Below are 22,304 nucleotides of genomic sequence, written 5' to 3' on the forward strand. Positions count from 1 at the left end.
TTGTTGCTTGTTTACTACTTTACATTGTTGTTGATATTATACATGACGTCCTCCGCCCCAAAACGTTTCCGCCGTTCTTGGTTTTGGGGTGTGACACATAAGTTCTAAGTATTGGATTCAACCAGTGCTCATTGGAATCACTTCATGGATTTTATCACGAGTGATCATGAGACGATAATATCTTATATTCTTCAAACCTAGAGATATGAGTTGTTACTATGAGTTGATTATACATTGATTGCATGAAAACGCATTCGGTAACTCGATGTTATAAAATGTGCCTTTGTGTATGATTCAACAATTAGCAGAACAAGCCATATGAGTCGAAGTGTATCCATTCCTTTTACCTTCGGCATAAAAACGATATCTGTGGGCCCCTCAATGATTTAATGATGACACATGTGAGTGCTTGGCCAAGCCAGGAATGATTTGATTTGTTTAATCAGTCAGTCATCATGAATCGAAAATCGGGAAACAACAAATAGACAGAGAGAATGATTGATAATCCATGTCTCAGTCTATTCGATATCCATAATGGAGGAATATATGATCACTTATCTAATGGACAAGTCATTAACAAAGGTCAGAGTTCATCGACAAGGTCAGAGTTTGACAGAAGCTTTTGAGAGCTACGATTGCTGATCGGTTTCTAAAGTCATACGCAATAATAGTTTTAGACTTATCCAAGTGGGACAATGTTGGATTAATGTCTAAGTCCATAACTATAATTGGTAAGACTTGACCCAACCCGACATGGTCCATTTGGGTTGCATGGCATCATGCATTTGGATAGACTATAACGAGAGAAATAACACTTAAGGTTTGTTAATATATTATAGGTTCTAATATATTAATAAGATTATTTAATTAGTATTGATCAAGAATTAATCTAGGATTAATTAAGTGATCAAAAGAAGACTAATTAAATATATGGGTTGATTGTGTAAATCATCCATACTTATATAGTGGGCAAATGCTCCATGGATTGTCAAGTTGGGCTAAAACCCATAAGATGCTCCATGGATGCTCCATGGTGTATTTGTACCCATGGATCATGGAAATGAAAGGCCGTGACAATTAGGGTTTACATGGTGTAACCCTAAGTATATAATGATCTTATTCTTGGAGAAAATTGGCCACTATGTGAGAGAAAAAGGGCTAGCCGATTTTCTTGAAGTGTTCCATTTCTCTCAAGTCATTCCATGTGTATTTGGTGTTGTGTGAACCATTTGAGGTGTCACACTTGGGGCATTAGGCAATCAAGCTTCATGAAGACATTCTACATCAAAGAGGTTTGTAATTCTAACTTGATATATTCATATGAATCAATGTTATTATGCTAGTTAGGACGAATACCTTGGAAAGTTCATATTTTCATGTATAATAGAGAAAATATAGATCCAAGGTATTTAGGGTTGCATGTAAACTTAGTTGGGTTAGAATTCTCAAAACCCAACACCCTCATCCTGAGAAGCTTGAATCGGATTAGAATCAAATGGAGGAAAAGCGGGGGTTGGACCATAAACATTTTGGGAAATTGTAGTTGCGGTTGATGAGGATGCTCTTGATCGATATACCGAATCATGATCTGTTTTTGATGGTCCAGTCAGGATTTCAAAGTCAACTTCAAGGATAATTTGATAATTTGGACATCTTGGAGGTGGAGCATCGGACACCATGATGTGTGTTGGTCCTGAATTCCGAACATAGTTGTCATCGAAGGTGACATGATAGCGTTCTTCAGGAGCATGAGTTCGATGATTCAGAACTCGGTATGCTTTTCGATTTTACTGAGTATGCCAAGAAGATTGCTTCATCGACTTTAGTTTGAAACTTCATGAATTGATCATGGTTGTTTTTGATAAAGAACCTACAACTAAAGACATGTAGGAATGAGATACTCGGCTTGAGACCATTCGTGGCTTCATACAGTGTCATATTGAGGTGTCGATTTATGATACTTCAATTTTGAGTGAAGCAGGCAGTGGATACAGCTTCAGCCTCAAGACGAAGTGGAAGATTTGCAAAGTTGAGCATCGATCATGAAGCTTCAATGAGAGCTTTGTTTCTTCTATCAACAACACTGTTAGGTTGAGGAGTGTATGGAGCAGAGAAATAATGGTCAATGCCTTTGTCGAAGAGGAATTTCTCAATGGTGACATTGGTGAATTCCGAGCCATTATCACTTCGGGTTCGTCTTATAAGTAGTTTGACGAGAACTTTAATTCGTTTGATAATGTTGATAAAATCTGAAGGTGTCTCGGATTTTAACCTAAGAAAGAAGACCCAGGTGAACCTTGTAAAATCATCAACAATCACAAGAATGTACTTTTTGTGATGCAGACTTTCTATAGTGGAGGGTCCACAAAGATCAATATGCAGAAGTTCTAATGGTTCCAAAATTGATTTTTCTACAATAACAGGATGACATTTCTTGGATTGCTTCCCACATTCACATGCATTACACAAGTGATCATTTTCGAACTTGAGGAATGGCAGACCTCTGTCCATTTCAACAGAAACAAGATCATTCATATAGCGGAAGTTTAGATTAGTAAGCCTTCGATGCCATAACCAACTGACATCAGGAATAGCCTTTGAGAGTAGGCAAAGTTGAGTCTTTCCGATGATCATGTTGATGTCTAGAGGATACATATTATTTTTTTTGATTTGATTTGATTAGACATTCTTTCCGATCTTCTGTTATGACGTAGCTACGTTTTCTTTGTAGAAATCAACTCTTCGGTTAGAGTCAGTGAATTGAGCTACACAAATCAGATTGTGCTTCAAGTTAGCTACATATGCCACATTTAAGACAGAGAAATTGTCATTTGTAAGGATACCATAACCTCTGATTTGAGAATTGGAGTTGTTGCCATACATCACATAGCCAAAATTTAGAGACAGATAGAGATCACGAAGAAAGTTTTTCTGCCCCGTCATGTGCATGGAACAAGCACTATCAATATACCATATTGTATCTTGTTCCAAAGTATAGAGTGCCTGCAAAATTAGTGAATTTTGGAGTTTTTAGGCTCCGACTTAGGTTTTGGGACTTTAGAACGGACTTTGGAATTGGGTTGTGACTTTTAAGCAATGGATGTATCGGAGGGTTTGTTCCGAGATACTTTTGGAAAGAAGGAAAAATCCATGGTCTTTTCATTGATCCATAAATGATATTCAACAACAGGTTGTTTAGGAACAATTTTCTCGGACAAACAATTTTTGGAGTTGTAGGAATCATAATGTCACTTGAAGTTCCATTTTCTTCTTCAACACTTTTGACTTTCTACTCAAATGTTTGCTTTGAAACATTTGAAATTTTTTTAGTAAGACTGTTCTTAGCAACTCGCTCTTTGTTTGCTACTTTTGATGCCATGTTAGGTTCTGAAAGTTGTTGTGGTTTGAAAATTGTACCATCAGATTTAGCAATGAATACATAGGAAATTGTTTGACAAGAGTTAATTATGGTGAGATGAGTATCAACGGTATTCTATGGAATAGGACTGACATCCTTGTTTTGGGCTACCAAACTAGGAGCATTTGATAGCCTTTTAAGAATCTTAACAGGCATAAATATGTTGTGGTTCCTAGTGGATGGGCTAACAGTCTGAGATACTTTCTTTTTGGAAATCTCGATGAAGCTGGAATCATGTCTTGACGTAATTTCCTTTTTAAGGGCATTTTTTTTCTTCTATATTTGGATCGACAACATCTTTCCTACATAACGAAGGTTTCCTCTAAGGGTCAGATGATGACTGGGAAGTTTGGCCAGCTGATGGGTTGTTAAACTTAGGCTTTATTGGCACTAGGATTGTTTTTTAAATTAATTGAGATTTAGAAACACACGAGTTGGATGAATAATCACCTAATATTTCTTCTTCAACGTCACTATCTAAAGATGCCCAAACAAAATTGGATCTATCAGAGTCAAGTATAGCTGTCTCTAGAGTTATTTCCTCAACAATACAATTGTTAGGAGGACTGATGTTCAGAATATGAACTATAGTATGGGTGATGCTAGGGAATGCTTTCGAGGTTTGATTCAGGTCGATGTGTACCAGTGGCAGAAGAGACGTGGAATCAGTACATTTGACAACTATGGGTTGAAACTCAGGAATCAGAGATTTAAAGTGGTCCAAGGTCTTAGGAAGGGGTGAAAATGGTGAGACAGGGGTATCCGAATGTTTGCAGTTCAAAATTTCTTCTATAAAAGTTAGATTTTATAACTCCTTCTAGGGACGAGAAATAGGTTTCAGAAACTCGCTTCCGAGACCAGGTGCTTTGGACCAAGGATGTGGAAAATTATGATTCATCCGTTCAGTTGCTTCAAGAATATATATGGCATGATGTAAAGCATCAATTTTCGAATTCAGACATTTGTTATAAGAAATTAAAACATTCCTTTCAGAATATGTGATTTCACCTTTGTCTTTTAAAATGATACATTCATCTTGAGACATTACAAGCTCTCGTTCTACTGATTCTATCTTAAGCTTCCTATCTTCGAAACGTAGTCTAAGACGAGTCAGTTCACTTTCCGTTTCTCACTCACTTCTATGGCAGACTCATAGGCTTTATCGATGATTGTCATATCTGATTGGATATGGGTTAGATATGGTTCACAAAGAGATAAATCAAAGTTATTATCATTAATCATAGATTTTACCTGCTAAACGATACTTCTGCATGGTGGATAATTCGTTGCCATGTAGCAAAAGTTTGGCTAAACATCTTCATCATCCCCTTCTTAACCTAATGACCAGTAGACTTCATCATATTTGATCGGTTGTCTAGCTATAAGACAGATGTTTCTTCCAGTGCTCATATTGTCCTCGTCTCCTGAAGACTAGTACCCTTTGACATCTCTAGTCACAGTAGTAACGAACGTTTTCTCACTTGCAGCCATTTCTTGGCCTCTGCGGGCATAGTATGCAGATTCCTTGATCTTTGGTTTCTATGTGGCTTTATCCATACAATCTTTGGAAAAATGATTGCGATGACCACACTTGTGACAAACTATCTTGGGTTTGTCTAATTTCGGATTATCGTGGGATTCTGAGGGATGGCTAGATGATGACATTTTGGGTTTGTAAGCAGTTGGGTTCTCTGACGGTTTAGGAAATGGTTGAGTGTTATTCTAGTGAGGGACTTGCAAATGTTTATGATATTGTTTGTGAGTGGGATTCCATGGACACTTATATTTCATTGAGAGTAAAGCAAACTCTTGTTGGAATCGAAGTTCAAAGTCTATAACTTCAGGATCGATGTCTCCATCAAAATGATAGTTGGAATTAGTAAGAATAGGTAAAGCTGGTGGATTAGGTTGAACAGATGGAATGGATGGGATAACAACTTTGGAAGGGTCTGAAACAGAGGGGTATGAGACTTGTGGATTGAAAGAGCTAACAAGAGCAAGAGGACCTCAGGAGAGTTCTCTCAACGTTTGTGCAACATTTGATTCATGTCCTTGCAGCTCATCAAAAACTAGTAAAACTTTAGCTTCTTTAGAGATCCATTACTCTCAAGACATGATTTTACGTTTCCCCATCCTTTACCAAGACTATTGATGAACTTGAGATTGTATTCTATCAGAGTTCGGACAATCCCATAAGTAGTCATGTTGTCGATGATGATTCAGTACCTATTAGTGGCCGAGGCAACTGATTCACCGGGAGTAGTGGTGGAAGTATCGAACTCATTGAAAACCAAAGTCAGACACTTATCTTTCATGTTTTTTGATCCCTCGAAAAGATCTTGTAGAGTATCCCAAATGTATTTAGCATATTTTCACAACTTAATGTGCTCAAAGAGAGAAGGAGGGACATCGAATGTAACAATTGGTAAAAATAGGAACGATCGTACGATGATATGTTTTGATTATTAAGCAATATGAGTATTTTATCAAAAAATGGTTGAAGGTCTTTGCATACAAAACTATTACTTTAATATAGACTTAGTTGAGAATCCGTGAGACAAGTACATCTTCAAACACTGCCTTTTTGCTAGGAGGTATCGCTACAAGTCCTGTTTATAACCAGAGTCTCCCGTTCGGAGAACGTGTCAAATGTGCATAGATCTATACCAGAAGTCATGATCCCGCGCCCTGACTGTTAGCTACAGTCCGTCCTTTGGGGTGACAGTTTGTCATAACGCTACGACGCCTGAAGAACGTCGCTACAGGCATATTATGTTTAGTATGGTTATAAAACTCACCGGATATATAATTATTATGGTATTATGCTTTTATGAATGAGTAGCTATTAAAACTATTCTTCATCTAACCAGTGTGATCTTTGTATAGCTTTATTATATAAAACTATGCCACAACTTTTAAGCACGTCGGTTGCTTGCGATTGTCACACCCCAAAACCACGAACGGCGGAAACGTTCAGGGGTGTAGGACGTCATGTATAGTATCACAACAGTGTAATATAATAAACAAGCAACAACATCATCCATTGCATTATAAGTAAAGTTTTATACATGTGTGTTCTTTCATTGTAATAAGACACCAAAAATATACAATCAAAATAAAAGACGAGACTTGTCTGCTCCGTCTTCTCAAAACCTGGCCTCCATACCTGTCTACTGATGACCTGAGAATACAAGTTATTTTGAAAGCGAGTATCAGCTTTAAAGCTGGTGAGTCCATAAGTATATAAGTTTCATTGCCTTGTTTGTGAAAATCTGCTATGAATGCCATGAAAAACCTTTAAGTGAAAATGTTGAGGTAAGTATGAAATCCCTAGAAAACCCTTATTTTCTATATGTATGAAATGTAGTCTTCTACCAAGACCCGAATGTTCTGTATGTATGAAGTGTAGTCTTCTACCAAGACCCGAATGTTTTGTATGCAAAATGATAGTTTTTCCTTTATGTTGACTAGTACTAAAAGTGCTTAGTCTAACTCATCGTTTATGTGAATGTGTCACAAAATAAAGTAAACAGGAAAAATGTAATATTGTAAGTGTTGTCACTGGGTACTACGACCAACACGACATCGCATTAAGCGAAATGTACAACCTAATGAACATCCGAAGATTGTCCAATTGTCCTCTGTAGCAGCAGCAAGTGGGTGGAAGGGTTAGTCCGAAATCGATTTCCTAATATAAGTAGTAACCTTCGACCTCCGAAGATGGTCATCGACCACTGGTGCTAAACAGTGGGGTTCGGAATGGTAAGTCCCGTCTAGCTATCCCCTGGACCCGAGATAGGAAAGACAATTTACACAGTAAGTACTAATAAATCATCTTCGTAGTTCTAAGTACATGTATCCAGGTAAGTGAATATAGGATAATGCACCTATGTAAAAGTGGTCCTGTAAGGTATTCATGTATGTGTGTCCATGTAACAGGTAAGTATATGTAAACATATTCATGTATCAAGTAAACATCTGTAAGTACTCATGTATCAGGTAAGGTACTAGTATAGACTCATGAATGAACTGACTCTTGTGTGACTCCTTGTAATAGATGTAATGTTTGATATCTTCCCATTATCCCTATGATAATCTACTGTAATATAACTAGTTGATCATGCAAGTTTACACACTCTTACTACTCAAGGGTGTGAGAAACTAAAGGAAAGATGCAAACTATAACATCAGTACATATATAAGAATATAAGTATATATGCATAGTTTAGTTCAAGAATGTAAAATGGTTTTGTAAGACATCTTATGGGTTTTGAACAATAAATAACAATGACTTGATGTCATTTGAATAAACATTTCAAAAGTAACACGTTTGGTAACAATGTGCTTTTAGGATGTAAAACCATTTTATGCATCACATTTTGTAGCATGTGAAATCTGTTAAACGACAAATACAGTTATAAAATACATATCAATGATTTAATAACGTGTTTGTTTCTACTTGTATTCCCCCCCATTAAAGCATTTAAAATCATTTGAAACATTGATTAGGGGTATGAACTCACCTGTAGTAAGTGACCGGAATTGAACGGACTGTTATCGTACGGAAGGATCAGGCAAGAGCTTGGTGTCAAGTGAAGACTTAGACACACACAAAGATCCTAATTACATATGAAAACATATGTATATAAATAATTAGGGATTAAATCACTAATTATACAAGTATAAACATTTAGACGTGAAGAAAGCACTTTTGGTCAAGTGCTAGGAGGCAAATGGGTTGCAACAAAGGAGTGCAATGCCCCTAATGGAAGTTTAAGGTCAAAAGACCATATTCATTGGAGTTTACGGCCCAGGGGAGTAAGCTCCTAGCCGTAAACTCTCAACCAAGCCATGGAATGGAGTTTTGAAGTACTACAACCTTAGAGGGGAATTGTTTCAAGGCTATACAAGTGTTTGGGCACCACATTGACTCCTTTGGGGAGTTTACGGCCCAAAGACCCTTTTCCCTTGGAGTTTACGGCCGTAAACTCCCTTGGGAGGGTTCTTATTATTCTTTTAAGTCTCCAACAATTCTAGGAACAAGTCTAGGCTTCAACACTTGGCTCAAGGAAGGTTTAAGGCACTAAATGGAATCATTTGATGGAGTTTACGGCCGTAGAACTCTTTGGGCCGTAAACTGTTGGGTTTTGAGCATCCAAACACTCCTAAGTGTACATGCAACCCTAAATACCTTGGATCTATGTTTTCTCTATTATACATGCAAATAAGAACTTCCAAGGTATTATCCTAATCTAGCATACAAAACAATGACTATAGCAAGATATAATACATACCTCTTTGGTGTAGAATGTCTTCATGAAGCTTGAGTGCCTAGTGCCCCAAGTGTGACACCTCAAATGGAATCACAATCATCAAAACACTTAGAATAACTTGAGAGAATTCTTACAACTCATGAAATCGGCTAGCCCTCTCTAGAATAATACTAGTGGCCGATTTTTCCTCAATAATAAGATGCTTATATAGTTAGGGTTACACCATGTAAACCCTAATTGACATGGCCTTTCATTTCCATGATCCATGGGTACAAATACACCATGGAGCATCCATGGACCATCCTATGGGTTTTAGTCCAACTTGATTATCCATGGAGCATTAGCCCACTATACAAGTATGGATGATTTACACAATCAACCCATATATTTAATTAGTCTTCTTTTGAACACTTAATTAATCCTAGATTAATTCTTGATCAATACTAATTAAATAATCTTATTATTCTTATTATTAATATACTAGAACTTATAATATATTAATAACCATAAGTGTCTTATTTCTCTCATTCAAGTGCATGATGGTATGCAACCCAAATGGACCATTCCGGGTCGGGTCAAGTCTTACCAAATATAGTTATGGACTTAGACATTAATCCAACATAAACTCCCTCACACATGAGGTTCTAAGAATTTTAACTAGCCCAAAACTCATCTAGGTACTTGCCCTAAAAGTCTCTTGGCCTAAGGAAGTGTCTAGGGTGTCCTTTGACCCCTTTAAAGGAGTTTACGGCCCAAGAAATACTCTTGGCCGTAAACTCTTCAACACTTATGCTTTTCATGAGTTTTCTAGGTCCTAAACACATTAAGGTACTTGCCAAAAATGAAGACTAAGCCTTAGGAAGAGTTTGAAGGGATTTTGGCACTTAATCTTGGAGTTTACGGCCTAAGGAGCATCTTGGCCGTAAACTCCCTTCCAAAGTTGGTTTCTAATTGTTTTGTTGGTCTAAAACATGAGTTTAAGGCTTCTAGGTTCTTGTTCTAAGGCTAAAGGTACACTAGGCACTCATTTGTGCCTTTTACTTGGAGTTTACGGCCCAAGAGGTGGTTCCTTGGCCGTAAACTCCTCAAACTACTTGGTTTTGATTTGCTTCTAGCCTCTAATGATCATACATAAAGCCCTTAGTTAGATGCCTAACACGGAAATGGGACTAGGTGGCCTTTAGGCTTGATTTTGGAGTTTACTCCCCAAGAACGTTCTTGGGCGGTAAACTCCCGGATCTTGTACTTCGGACATGTAAATAATGTTATTAAGCATATAACAAGTATTAAAACACATCTATGAAAGTAGACTCACAATCTGGGATGAAAACCCGAAGATCCGTGAGAGAGTATTTGGCTTTTCTCTAATTGGAAATCAAATAATGAACCAATTTGGTTCAGAATTCTATTTATAGTCCTGAGATTTTTGGCAGAAAATATTTCTATTCTCGGAATGGATTCTAATGACCTAGAGTAATGGAATTTCAGTGTTGCACAAAATCCTAGTGCATCCACTCCCCTAATAACTCCTTCGGTGTAAAACCCTAAAACTGCCAAACTTATTCCATAAGTCTGAATTTTCACTGTAACTGCTCTATTTCTATTGGATTGAAATGGTTTGATTTAGAACAGAAATTTCGAGTTATCACAGCGATTTTCGGTCTTAGAGACTGCCAGTTATGTTAGGAAAATAAGGGTTTTTCCTGTATACAAACCAAACAACTAATAGGAAAATAAGGGATTTTCCTGGTACAATTAGTTACAACTTATAACACGAACATTCATATGCATTTCATACTTTTATAAGATAATAAGGGTTTTTCTTGGAAAACACATCAAATCATATCTCAACTATTAGGGAAAATATGGGATTTTCTGGATCTAATACATTCATTTTCAACACAACGAATCATAACTCTTTACAATTGAAATACTGTGTTTTCTGGAAAACATACACGAACTTTTGAATGGCGTACATTTTCTCAAAACACTACTTATGAACTCACCAACTTAATTGTTGACACTTTTTCTTTGAAATAACTTGTATTCTCAGGGAACCGCTAAGCAGATTTGGAAATCAACTTTTGGGGATTAGCGTGCTGACGTTAATTACTTCTTTTGAAGGATGTTTATGTATTTATCTTTTGAACAAGTAACGAATACGATTATGTAAACATTTTGGAAACTTTAATATATATGGTGGTGTGTACTTTCCTTTCTATGAACTGTTATGATATTGAATATGACGTCCTCCGCCCCCAAACGTTTCCGCCGTTCTGGTTTGGGGGTGTGACAGATTGGTATTAGAGCATCGTTTATAGTGAATTAAGTATATCAAAACCATTTTTGGTATACAACTATAAACTCAAATGGGCAAAAACACTCTGAGAAGAATCATACTTTTGAAATTAGATTTATTTAGTTTTTGTAAAGTAAGCATGCATTCATTTCGTACTAATAATAGTTTCACATCGGACCATTTTAGAAGTATTGTAAATAAGTTGTGCAGTGTAGGTACGCCTTGGGACATGTAATCGGAACTGGGAAGGATATAGCTTGATCAACTATATTTGTCCGAGAGCCGACTAACGTGTGCCGAGGAGTGTCTGCAGTGGACAACAAATTTAAAACATACCAACAAACCATACAAAGAGAACTTTAACATACAAATTTAAAATACTATAGGAGTATTTTGCGTTACAATAGAACCACACACTTAGATTCTTCATATGCTTCTTACCCCTATTCTCGCATAGGCATATCAGCTAGACTTCATCTCCACATAGACCCCTACTATCCTGCCATCGAATCCAATAGATGGATCAAGAAGGATCCAGAAGAAGATTTCGAAGAGTACCAATAGATGAAATACGAGGAAGAAGATTTCCGAGAAGGGACCAGATGGAGAAAGAAGTTCGGGAGATACCATCAATAAACGTTACCCTATCAAGAGGAGTGTGAGAACCTCCACTTCTCATTTCAGGAAGCAACCCGCAATTAACTACCTAGCCACACATATAGACTGGAGAAGACAACCGATGATCCACAACTGACATAAACTCACTGCACCGTACTTCGGGCCATAGCACCCATAGACCGACAAGCAGATCAAAAGAACAATATGGATCACCTACACTCCTTAGAAAAGGAGATAGTTGTTATAGGACAAAGAACCCTTAAAGCTACAACCTGGACAGTCATCACAGAACTAAGAGCAGAGGAGGCCACTCGCAAAATAGAATCATGCTGACACATGAAGTTAATCAGCATACTGGTGCAACACTAGTTCTCTAAATAGACCCTACAACATTTCAAATTGCGGTAACAGCCGCCGTGACAGCAGTCATGGCACACCTCGGCGCTAACAACACAAACAAAAGTGGGAACGGCGCCGAAAGTTCCAATCGTAATAACAACCAGGGACACCCCGAGTATGTTCGTGCAACAACGCCCCAAATCAAGGACCTACCAAAAAGACAACAAATAGTGACATTCCATACCACCACCATCCCTACTACCTCAGTGTCGACAAGACCATATGTTGGAAACCTACCAAAATGCACCAACGGTAGCTTTCATCACAAAGGAAAGTGCAGGGAAATGCACTGCAAGAACTGCAATGAAAAGGGGCATACCACAAATTTCTGTAGGGTGCCGGCTCAACCGCCCAAAACACAAAAGCTGGGATGATTCGGACTTGCTACAGATGTGGAGAAGTAGGGCATTTCATAAAGGAGTTCTCGGAGACTAAAAACAAAGATGTCAGGAGCGTCGGAAGTGTTTTAGCAACATAGTGTGGGAAAGCAGTAATAGACCCCGCTGAGATTCCGGTACGTTCATTCCCGATAGCACATATGCATGGATACTATATAATAGCAACGCGGAGAGGAGTATTGTGAGTCGTAGATTTAATCAATTTCTCAACCAAAAACCTCAAAAACTTAAACGAAATATTTATAGTAGAATTGGAATAATCAAAAGCACTAGAGGCGTGTACATAGGGTGCACTCTAACACTAAATCAAGCAATTCGCTCAAATCATCCTAAAACCAGTCACAATAAAACTTTACGACATTTTCATTTTAACAACGTATTAGTTAGTTTCCTCAACATACCGATATCATATATTATGAAAAGTCCGTTCGCCTAAACCCATCGAGTAATAGAACCCTCGTTGTCTATGGAGACAAACCGGACACAAACCCCCGACTCACCTTTTACAACAAGACTCAGAAGTACCTACACAAGAGGTACCACGCCGTCCTAGCCCGTGTAGTGGATAAGAAACAAGAAGATAAAGACATCATGGATGTTGGAAAAGCACGTAACCTTCTCGATATATTCTGAGAAGATCTCATGGGAATACCATCCGTACGGCAACCCGAGTTCAAAAATCAACCTAAGTGCAGTAGTTGTGGAAAAGGGTTGTTGTAAATGCCATCTCACCCAAGTTAATCACCCCACTCAAGTAGAGACTATGGACCCATACTAGTGAATCTATGATTACTAAGTGAGTATATTGGAGCCCTATATAATTAAGATTCTACAAATTTAGGGTTGGTAAATTCGCTTTAAATCCTTTTCCTTGTTTGGATGTGGGCTTAGAATAGAATCACCGATTCGACTGTCTTTTCATTCTTAATTATATATGACTTATAAACACAAAGAGATGATAGATGAATCAGTTATGAGTCATACCATGAACTCCATGACAAGTTACCCATGACAGCGGATGGACACGCTACCACTTGAGCGAGCATAGACAAATCAAACAAACCCACACACTTTCTACCAACCAAGGCTACAAAGAAAAATAGAAAAGCTGATAGGAGCATATCACAAGAAGATTGCGAGACTACATAGTATACCACTATCTATCATTTTGGATAAGGGACAGGCGATTTGCCTCGTGTTTTCAATAGTCATTAAAGAAGTCCTTAATATCACCCTCAAACTGACAGACAAAACGGAAGAACCATTCATCTAATCCTTATACAAAAACTATTACATTAACATCAAAGTCGCGTCATTCGAAGCTCTCTACAGAAGCAAGTGTAGATCACCTCTGTGCAGGGCTGAGGTAGGTAATACACAACTCGCTAAGGGACAAGTTCCTAACAACACTCTCACCAACCCCCAGATCATACGAGAAACTATAGAGAAGATTGTTCAAACCCATGAATAATTGAAGGCATCCCAGAATCGGAAGAAGAGCTTGTCTGATGAGACTCTTGTTATTCTACTTGACGAAATTGAAGACAACGAGAGTCTAAACTTCATCGAAGAACCGGTGGAAATCATGGATCAGGAGGTAAAAAGGACGAAACAAAGTCTCATACCCATAGTGAAGGCCCGTTGAAGCGCCAAGCGAGGACCTGATTTCACTAGGGAATGCGAGAATCAAATGAAAAAAAAAGAAACATCCCCAATTGTTTAGTGATATCCCGTCTAAAAGTTGAATTTCAGGGCGAAATTGTTTTAACGGGGGGAGAATATAACAATTGGTAAAAATAGGAATGATCGTACGATGATATGTTTTGATTGTTAAGCAATATGAGTATTTTATCAAAAAATGGTTGAAGGAATTTAACCTCTTTTATTTAAATAAGTTCTTGTGAAATATAAAACAAGTAACTAATGATAATTTCGTTATGATGTATGACTACGAACCATCACCGGTTTGTGAAAATTAGCATATAACATCATTTGAACGCAACAAACTTAATTTTTGTATCAACATATATCTAGTTGATAATTAAGTTAGGTTCTATGTAAAACGTGTGCTTAATAGTTGTGGAAGATCTAAATTTGACAAATATACGAACCAAAGTGACAAAACGTGTTTAACGATATGGTTAACCGGTTAAATGTCACGAAATTATACATTGGTCAATAAATTTTATATTTAAATAAATTAAAATATAAAATGAATTATTATAAGGTATAATTAAAATGTATTTAAGTGTTTTTGAATAAATAGAATAAAACATAAACATTAAAGTTCAAATACACAAAAACTACATTGTTATTTTATACTAAGTATACATGTATGTATTTGTATATATGTATTATTATCTAGTGAATGACTAGTTATGGGTCATGAATTAAAGTGATTTCATGTAAGTTTTATGATGTCTAAATCAATTAAGATAAGAGAATTGGTGGAGATAAGTGCCAACTTAACTAATAAGTGCTTAATCACTTGAGACATTTTACTAAGAATGCTTATTAATCCCTCTTCTAATTTTCGAGATTAAGACCTTCCCTCTCCTTAACTAGAACTCCTAAATAACTAAATAACTAGTAGTTAGTTAGTTAACTAACTCTATCTCTAAGCAACCACCCAAGCAAGTGGCTAGACAAGATCACATCACTTAAACTAACATCCCATCACAAGCTAGTCTAGGTTTTGTCCCCTTATCCTCTTCTACTCTTTCCTCCTTCATATCCGCGAAATTTCCTCTTTATTTTACCCTCATTTGACCAGCAAATACTCCAGGGAATTACTCTCAACCTTCATCTCATTTTCAAGCACAAGAACTTCCTTCCAAAGCCATCAAAACCATGAACTAAAGGGCTGCTGTCCCTTTTGTGTTTCAGCCACCATTTCACCCATCTAAACCATCCTTTTGCTTCACATTTTTACCACCAAATACCCCTAGAAGTTACTTGTTATTATACTCAAAATTATTGATTCAAAACAGTGAGCAAACTACCCTTTTCTTGCTCTTTTGCTGTGAAATTTTGTGACAGCAACATAACCAAAAGAGTGGCTGTTTTGGAGCATCAAACCAACAACCAAAAGTTCATCTTCAACCTTCCATTCTTCAAGTATTCACATAAGGTGAGTTCATACCCCTACATTTTCATGTTTTATTCAAGTTTTAAGGGGGGGGGGGGGGGGAATACAAGTTAGAACACTAAACATAACTTAAATTTAAATGACAACTTTCTACAGAAAAGTTGAGTCCTGTTCACGGACTGTTTTGACCATCTTAAACTTAATATCTTTCAAAAATGTACAATATGAAAATATCTCAAGTTTATACCTTTCTAATGACTACTCACACGCGTTCATACGATTTTTCTACAATTTATGGCGATTTTTATAAAACTGCCTGTCATTTCAGAAGTGATTTTGGACCAGTCTGTGAAGATGTTCATTTTCACACTAGTTTGAGACCACTAAAAATCATAATAAAAATTAGGAACAAAGTAGACTCATTTTATAAACTCTCAGAGGTGACGGATTCAGTTTTTGACTTACGATGATTTTTCTATGAGTTTTCTAAAAATAGGGACAGTAAAGGGTATAACGGTCAAAAGTGGTTTATAGATTTATTAACACCTTCTAACATTTTTGAGCAATGTTTATACATTAAGGAAGTTAAAACACAATCATTTAAATATGTTTAATTACCATTTTTACAAAAGTGATAAGTACAAAAAGGTCTTTAGTATCAAACTTAAGGGTTATTTCATGCAAAGTTTCTAATAAAAACGTAAGAATATGAACAACAATTACGAAATATACCAAATCATCTTTTAAAACTTATACATATATATGTTTTGTTTACAAACTTGTCTTCTACATCAAAAATTTCACTTTACTCGTTTTTATCAAATGAATCACTTGTGATTTATTACTACTATGTGAAAACTCTTGTCATACTTTGCATGCACTAGATTTATACAAAGTATTTAGAAATTCCAAAGTATCCTTTGTTTTTAAACCATTTTAATACATTTTAAAAACTTATGATTTATGCATTGTCAAAACTTTGTGAGAAAGGATGATCTTTGCATAGAAAACTATTACTTTAATACAGACTTAGTTGTGAATCCGTGAGACAAGTACATCTTCAAACACTGCCTTTTTGCTAGGAGGTATCGCTACAAGTCCGGTCTATAACCAGAGTCTCCCGTTCGGAGAACATGTCAAATGTGTATAGATCTATACGAGAAGTCATGATCCCGCGCCCTGACTGTTAGTTACAGTCCGTACTTTGGGGTGACAGTTTGTTATAACGCTACGACGCCTGAAGAACGTCGCTACAGGCATATTATGTTTAGTATGGTTATAAAACTCACCGGATATACAATTATTATGGTATTATGCTTTTATGAATGAGTAGCTATTAAAACTATTCTTCATCTAACCAGTGCGATCTTCGTATAGCTTTATCATATAAAACTATGCCACAACTTTTAAGCACGTCGGTTGCTTGCAATTTTCGGTCTTAGAGATTGCCAGTTATGTTAGGAAAATAAGGGTTTTTCCTGTATACAAACCAAACAACTAATAGGAAAATAAGGGATTTTCCTGGTACAATTAGTTACAACTTATAACACAAACATTCATATGCATTTCATACTTTTATAAGAAAATAAGGGTTTTTCTTGGGAAACACAACAAATCATATCTCAACTATTAAGGAAAATATGGGATTTTCTGGATCTAATACATTCATTTTCAACACAACGAATCATAACTCTTTACAATTGAAATACTGTGTTTTCTGGAAAACATACACGAACTTTCGAACGGCGTACATTTTCTCAAAACACTACTTATGAACTCACCAACTTAATTGTTGACACTTTTTCTTTGAAATAACTTGTATTCTCAGGGAACCACTAAGCAAATTTGAAAATCAACTTTTGGGGATTAACGTGCTGACGTTAATTACTTCTTTTGAAGGATGTTTATGTATTTATCTTTTGAACAAGTAACGAATACGATTATGTAAACATTTTGGAAACTTTAATATATATGGTGGTGTGTACTTTCCTTTCTATGAACTGTTATGATACTGAATATGACGTCCTCCGCCCCCAAACGTTTCCGTCGTTCTGGTTTGGGGGTGTGACATCGAACACCATCTCAGAAAATGCAGCTTGATCTGCATGCATTCTCTCGATGTTTGTAGCAATGATAGGTGTTATGAGTTGTTCCTCATGGCCCATGAGAGTATCAATGGCATCTCTCACCGTTTGTATGAATAGAGCATGTGGACCATCTTTCACAGATCTCCATATTTCTTCACCTTTTTCCGTACCAAGTAAGAATATTTCCGTTATGACTTTCCAGTGACCATACTCTTCAACAACTAGCAGTGGGGCACGAAAAAGGCAACCCACGCTATCTGCTGTTTGCATTGAATACATTTTTTGAGAATTAGGAGCAGCCATTGATGTTAAGATAATAGAGCAGAAGCGGTATATATAAGAACTTTTGTCCTGAACATAGCAATGATTGAAATACCAGGGTAATCTCAAATAAACTAAAATATGTTCTCATGGATTCAAAGGACAACCACTCAAGCTTTGATACTAATTATGAGTACGATAATAAATGCGCAAGGACAAGGTTTGATAACTCAAACCTTGAGTTAATCTTTAAGATCAAATTTTGCTCTTAACATAAGGTTCCAGTCGAATTTGGTAAACTAGTTAGGACTTGAAGATAAATATTCAACAAAGTATTCAAGTAACAAATAAAGTAAACTTGAGTATAATCAATGCAAACATATTTCAAGAACAAGAAGAATGGTATGAAAGAACTTAGACTTGAAGGAAAGACAAAAGTGATGTGAAGACAATAATTGCTATTCGTGGATTAATACTTTGAATCGTTCCCATCTAAAATTGTTGAAACATTCACTCCTTAAATAGTGAAGGAGGAACATAATACAAACCCTAAAGCATTCTAAGGGCTGAATAATGATCAGTGTTTGACAAACTGACATCTAAAAGATACACACGAATAAGTCCTATGAAATGTAACATCAAAGAAAAGACAAAATGCATTTAATGCATGTACATACTTTGGATATCCGAACATCTTGATCTTTGACTTTATTTATATTTAGAACTTCACCATATCTCGGATTCAGTTGACATCATAACATGATTGCTTGGGATTGCTAGAGGTTCACTTTTCATGATTCAACATTAAGGAGATGTTAACAAATAGAGTAAAATTAATAAGAGTCAGATTGTAGCTGAGACTCATTTAGAAGTTAAGTAAATCATGGTTATGCTTTTAAGGCTCAACGAAGTGGGGTTCGACACTCCTTGGCAGAACTCAGTCCACGCATGGGCAGGTCCTTGACGACCTCAGCTCGGCAACCCTATTCAGTGAAGTTATGCCGATGAGAGAGAAAGCAAATTATTCATTTACATTTTTCTTGTCCTTTGCCATTTAATCAATATTTCATTTTAAATAAAAATAACATATTTTCAAAAACCGTTTTTTTTTTCGGAAATTTCAAATTTTAATCTCCAATCCTCAACTATAAATACCGCCATCCTTCTTCATGCTTTACCACATTCAAATCTTCTTAATTCAATTCTCCTAACTGTCTTATTTTACATCTCAATAACCTCATTGCTAAAAAATGGTTCGTGTTTGGTCAACTGATGTAGAGATCATATTGGCCTGATGATCGGTTAATGTAATAGAGGAAATAGTCAACGTTAACGTCAATGCAACTACTTTGTTGAGTTGATTCACCAAAAGATTCAACCAAAAAGCCACTCTAACTCAATGTAAAGATCAAGTCTTCTCCAAATAGTGACATGCAAGCATAGTTTCAATTCAGTTTAACAATGTGGTTCATACGGTGATAAGTGAAGCAGAACAAGGTGAAAATGAAAATACTTTTTTTGTGAATGCTCTCGATACTTTTCTTAAAGAAACTAATAAACCTTGTCGGCATGTTGAGTTTTAGGAAATTGTGAGGCAGTCCCTCAAATGACATCAAAGTTAAGCTCGTTGTCTTCTAATTTCTAGTGGATTGTGTGTTTCAATTTCTACTGGTGTTGTGTGTTAGTTTAATTTCAAGTGTGTGATTTCTTTTCAAATAATGACATTTAGGTTTTTATTAAAATAATTTGTTTATATTGTGTAACGTCCGAATTTGTCACACCCCAAAACCAAGAACGATGGAAACGTTCTGGGGCGGAGGACATCATGTCAAGTATCACAACAATGGAAAGTAGTAAACAAGCAACAACATCATCCATTACATTAATAGTAAAATTTTTATTTCAAGTGTGCTCTTACATATCACAAACAACAAATGATTGTTCAAAATAAAAGACGAGTCTCGACTGCTCTGTCTTCACAAAACATGGTCGTCGTACCTGTCTATTTGTGACCTGAGAATACAAGTTATTTTGGAAGCGAGTATCAGCCAAAAAGCTGGTGAATTCATAAGTATTTATGTGTCTTTGTCTTGTAAAAATTGTAAGGGAAAGACCTCTAAATGTTTGAAGAAAAGTTTGTATAAGTATGTGTTGGGTTGAAGATTCGTTTGAAGATTGCGTCATTGGGCTCGGCTGTTAGTCCATTTATTTTGTACTCCGGTTTTGGGCCTGTCCAACCGTGAGCTTGCTAGGTTTGTTATATAAGTATATGCTTGCATGCATATTAGGTATCGATCTAGAGAATAACGATTATTACGATAGTATTACAGATTTCTTTTATCGTTCTTGTAAACCTCCAACCCTCTACAGTTCATGTTCTTGATCGAGCTCTTCTGAGGGTTATTTTATAATCATTCGACACGTTTGATTCATTCTTGACTTGTTCTTTATTTTCGTGTTCTTGCTGTTTAATCATTAATTACCTGTTTGAGATCTAATCGATCTTCAAGATTAAATTTTAATCTCATCAATTGGTATCAGAGCAGGAGGCTGTGTAATCGATACACTTCTTTTCTGTGATAAGGTTTCAATTAGGGTTTTTCCGCAATTACTGATATTTATTGAGCCGTCATCTCATTATTGACGTATCTTGATATTTATTGCTTTGCCCTAATCTGATTTATTACAAGTCTGATCTTTGAACAGGTTTTTCGATCATAATGGACGAGTCGCAATCAAATCCCATCAATATTTCCAACAGCATCGGTTCAACCATGAAGATTCCAATCCTATATACCCATGATTATGAAGTCTGGGCGCATCACTTCGAAGACTACGTTATAGGATCTGAGGATAATGGATACCTCATATGGGAAGCAATCATTAATGGACCTTTTTCTCATTCTGCAACGTCAAGAATTATTAAAACTCAAAAGGAGTATAATGATCTGCTGAAGGATGTCAAAGATATTGCGCAAGATGAAAAGGATAAATTCCAGTGTAATATCAAGGCGTTAAGATTGATAAGATTCGCCCTTCAGTCCGACACCTTCAGGTTGGTCAGCTCATGCACGACGACAAAGGAAGTTTGGGATAGACTTCGCGAACTGTACTCTACAGACGAGGATCTTGAACATTCTATCCAAACCTTGCTCTTATCTGAGTTTGGAGAATTCAGACAAGGAGCCGAAGAAACTGTGACCCAGACGTTCGATCGCTTCAATCATCTTCTCAGGAGGATGATCAAACATGACATCGAAAGGAAGCTTATCGAGCAGAAGGTTACGTTCTTAAATGGTCTAAGGTCAGAATGGAGAGCAGTGGTGTCAACAGTTAAAGCCCATGAGCAGTTTAAATCATACTCTTTGGCGAAACTGGTGGGTATTCTCAAGTCTCAGGAGAAGATTGTGCTGCAGGAAAAGAATGTTGTTTCAAGCCTAGGTTCGCTGGCCCTCCTGTCAAAAAGTAAAGCTGTGATGGAGGATGAAGACCTCAACTTGGAGGAGTATGACCTCACATCTGAGGATTATGCTATGATGGTGTCTAACCCCAAGAGGTTCATTAAGAAGAGATTCCCCAGCAACAAAAACCGAAACTGGCAGGGGAGTTATAGTTCAGAAAAGGTTAATAATGAACCGAAGGTTGAAGAGCCCAAGAAGGAACCGAAAGCAGATGGTGATTCTGGAGTAAGTTGTTACTACTGTGGAGGGAAAAATCACTATGCTAAGGATTGTGTCCTCAAAAAGATGGTTGAAAAAGATGAGGAAAAGGATGAGGAAGCTTTGCTACAGAAAAAGCTTGATGAGATGAGGAAGAAAAAATCTACCGCTAACCCTTCCATGAATGCTCTTATTGTGCAGGGTTCGGTTGCTGATGACGAGTTCGGTGGAGTGGAAGTTTGGTCAACCGACTCTGAAGACGATGAAGTGAGGAAGCCTTCTCATGGAAAGGCTTGTGTGGCAAAGGAGGAGAGCAGTGGAGGAAGGTGCTTCATGGTGTCCGATGTATCTCAGATGAGGGGATACAACACTGATGGTGGAAGCAATGAACCGAAGGAGCAGCAGGATATGTGCTTTACGGCCAAACCGCTCAGCGTGCAGTTCAACGAGCTCGATGAACTGATCAAGAAGGTACAATCGATTTTCGTTTCATTTAAAGTACCACAATCCTCATATGAGAAAGAACTAAAAAATGTTAATACAAGAATTTCTCATCTAGATAGTAGTTTAACTCAAACTCGAGTCACCAATTCTAACCTAACTGATCAATTAAGCAGGGTGTCTTCGAAGAGTGAGGAGCGGCGCATGTGGATCGAGTTGAAGGAGTCTGAATTAGTTAAAATAAAAGACGAAAACATTTATTTACAAAGAGACAATTTAAAGTTGTTAAAACCGCGGAATGTTTTTTGTTTAATTGCAAAACGTCTTTATTCTAATATTACTCAGCTTCACTTGGACTGTGAA

Source organism: Lactuca sativa, chromosome 3 (genome assembly GCF_002870075.4).
Source record: "Lactuca sativa cultivar Salinas chromosome 3, Lsat_Salinas_v11, whole genome shotgun sequence".
Lineage (NCBI taxonomy): Eukaryota > Viridiplantae > Streptophyta > Magnoliopsida > Asterales > Asteraceae > Lactuca > Lactuca sativa.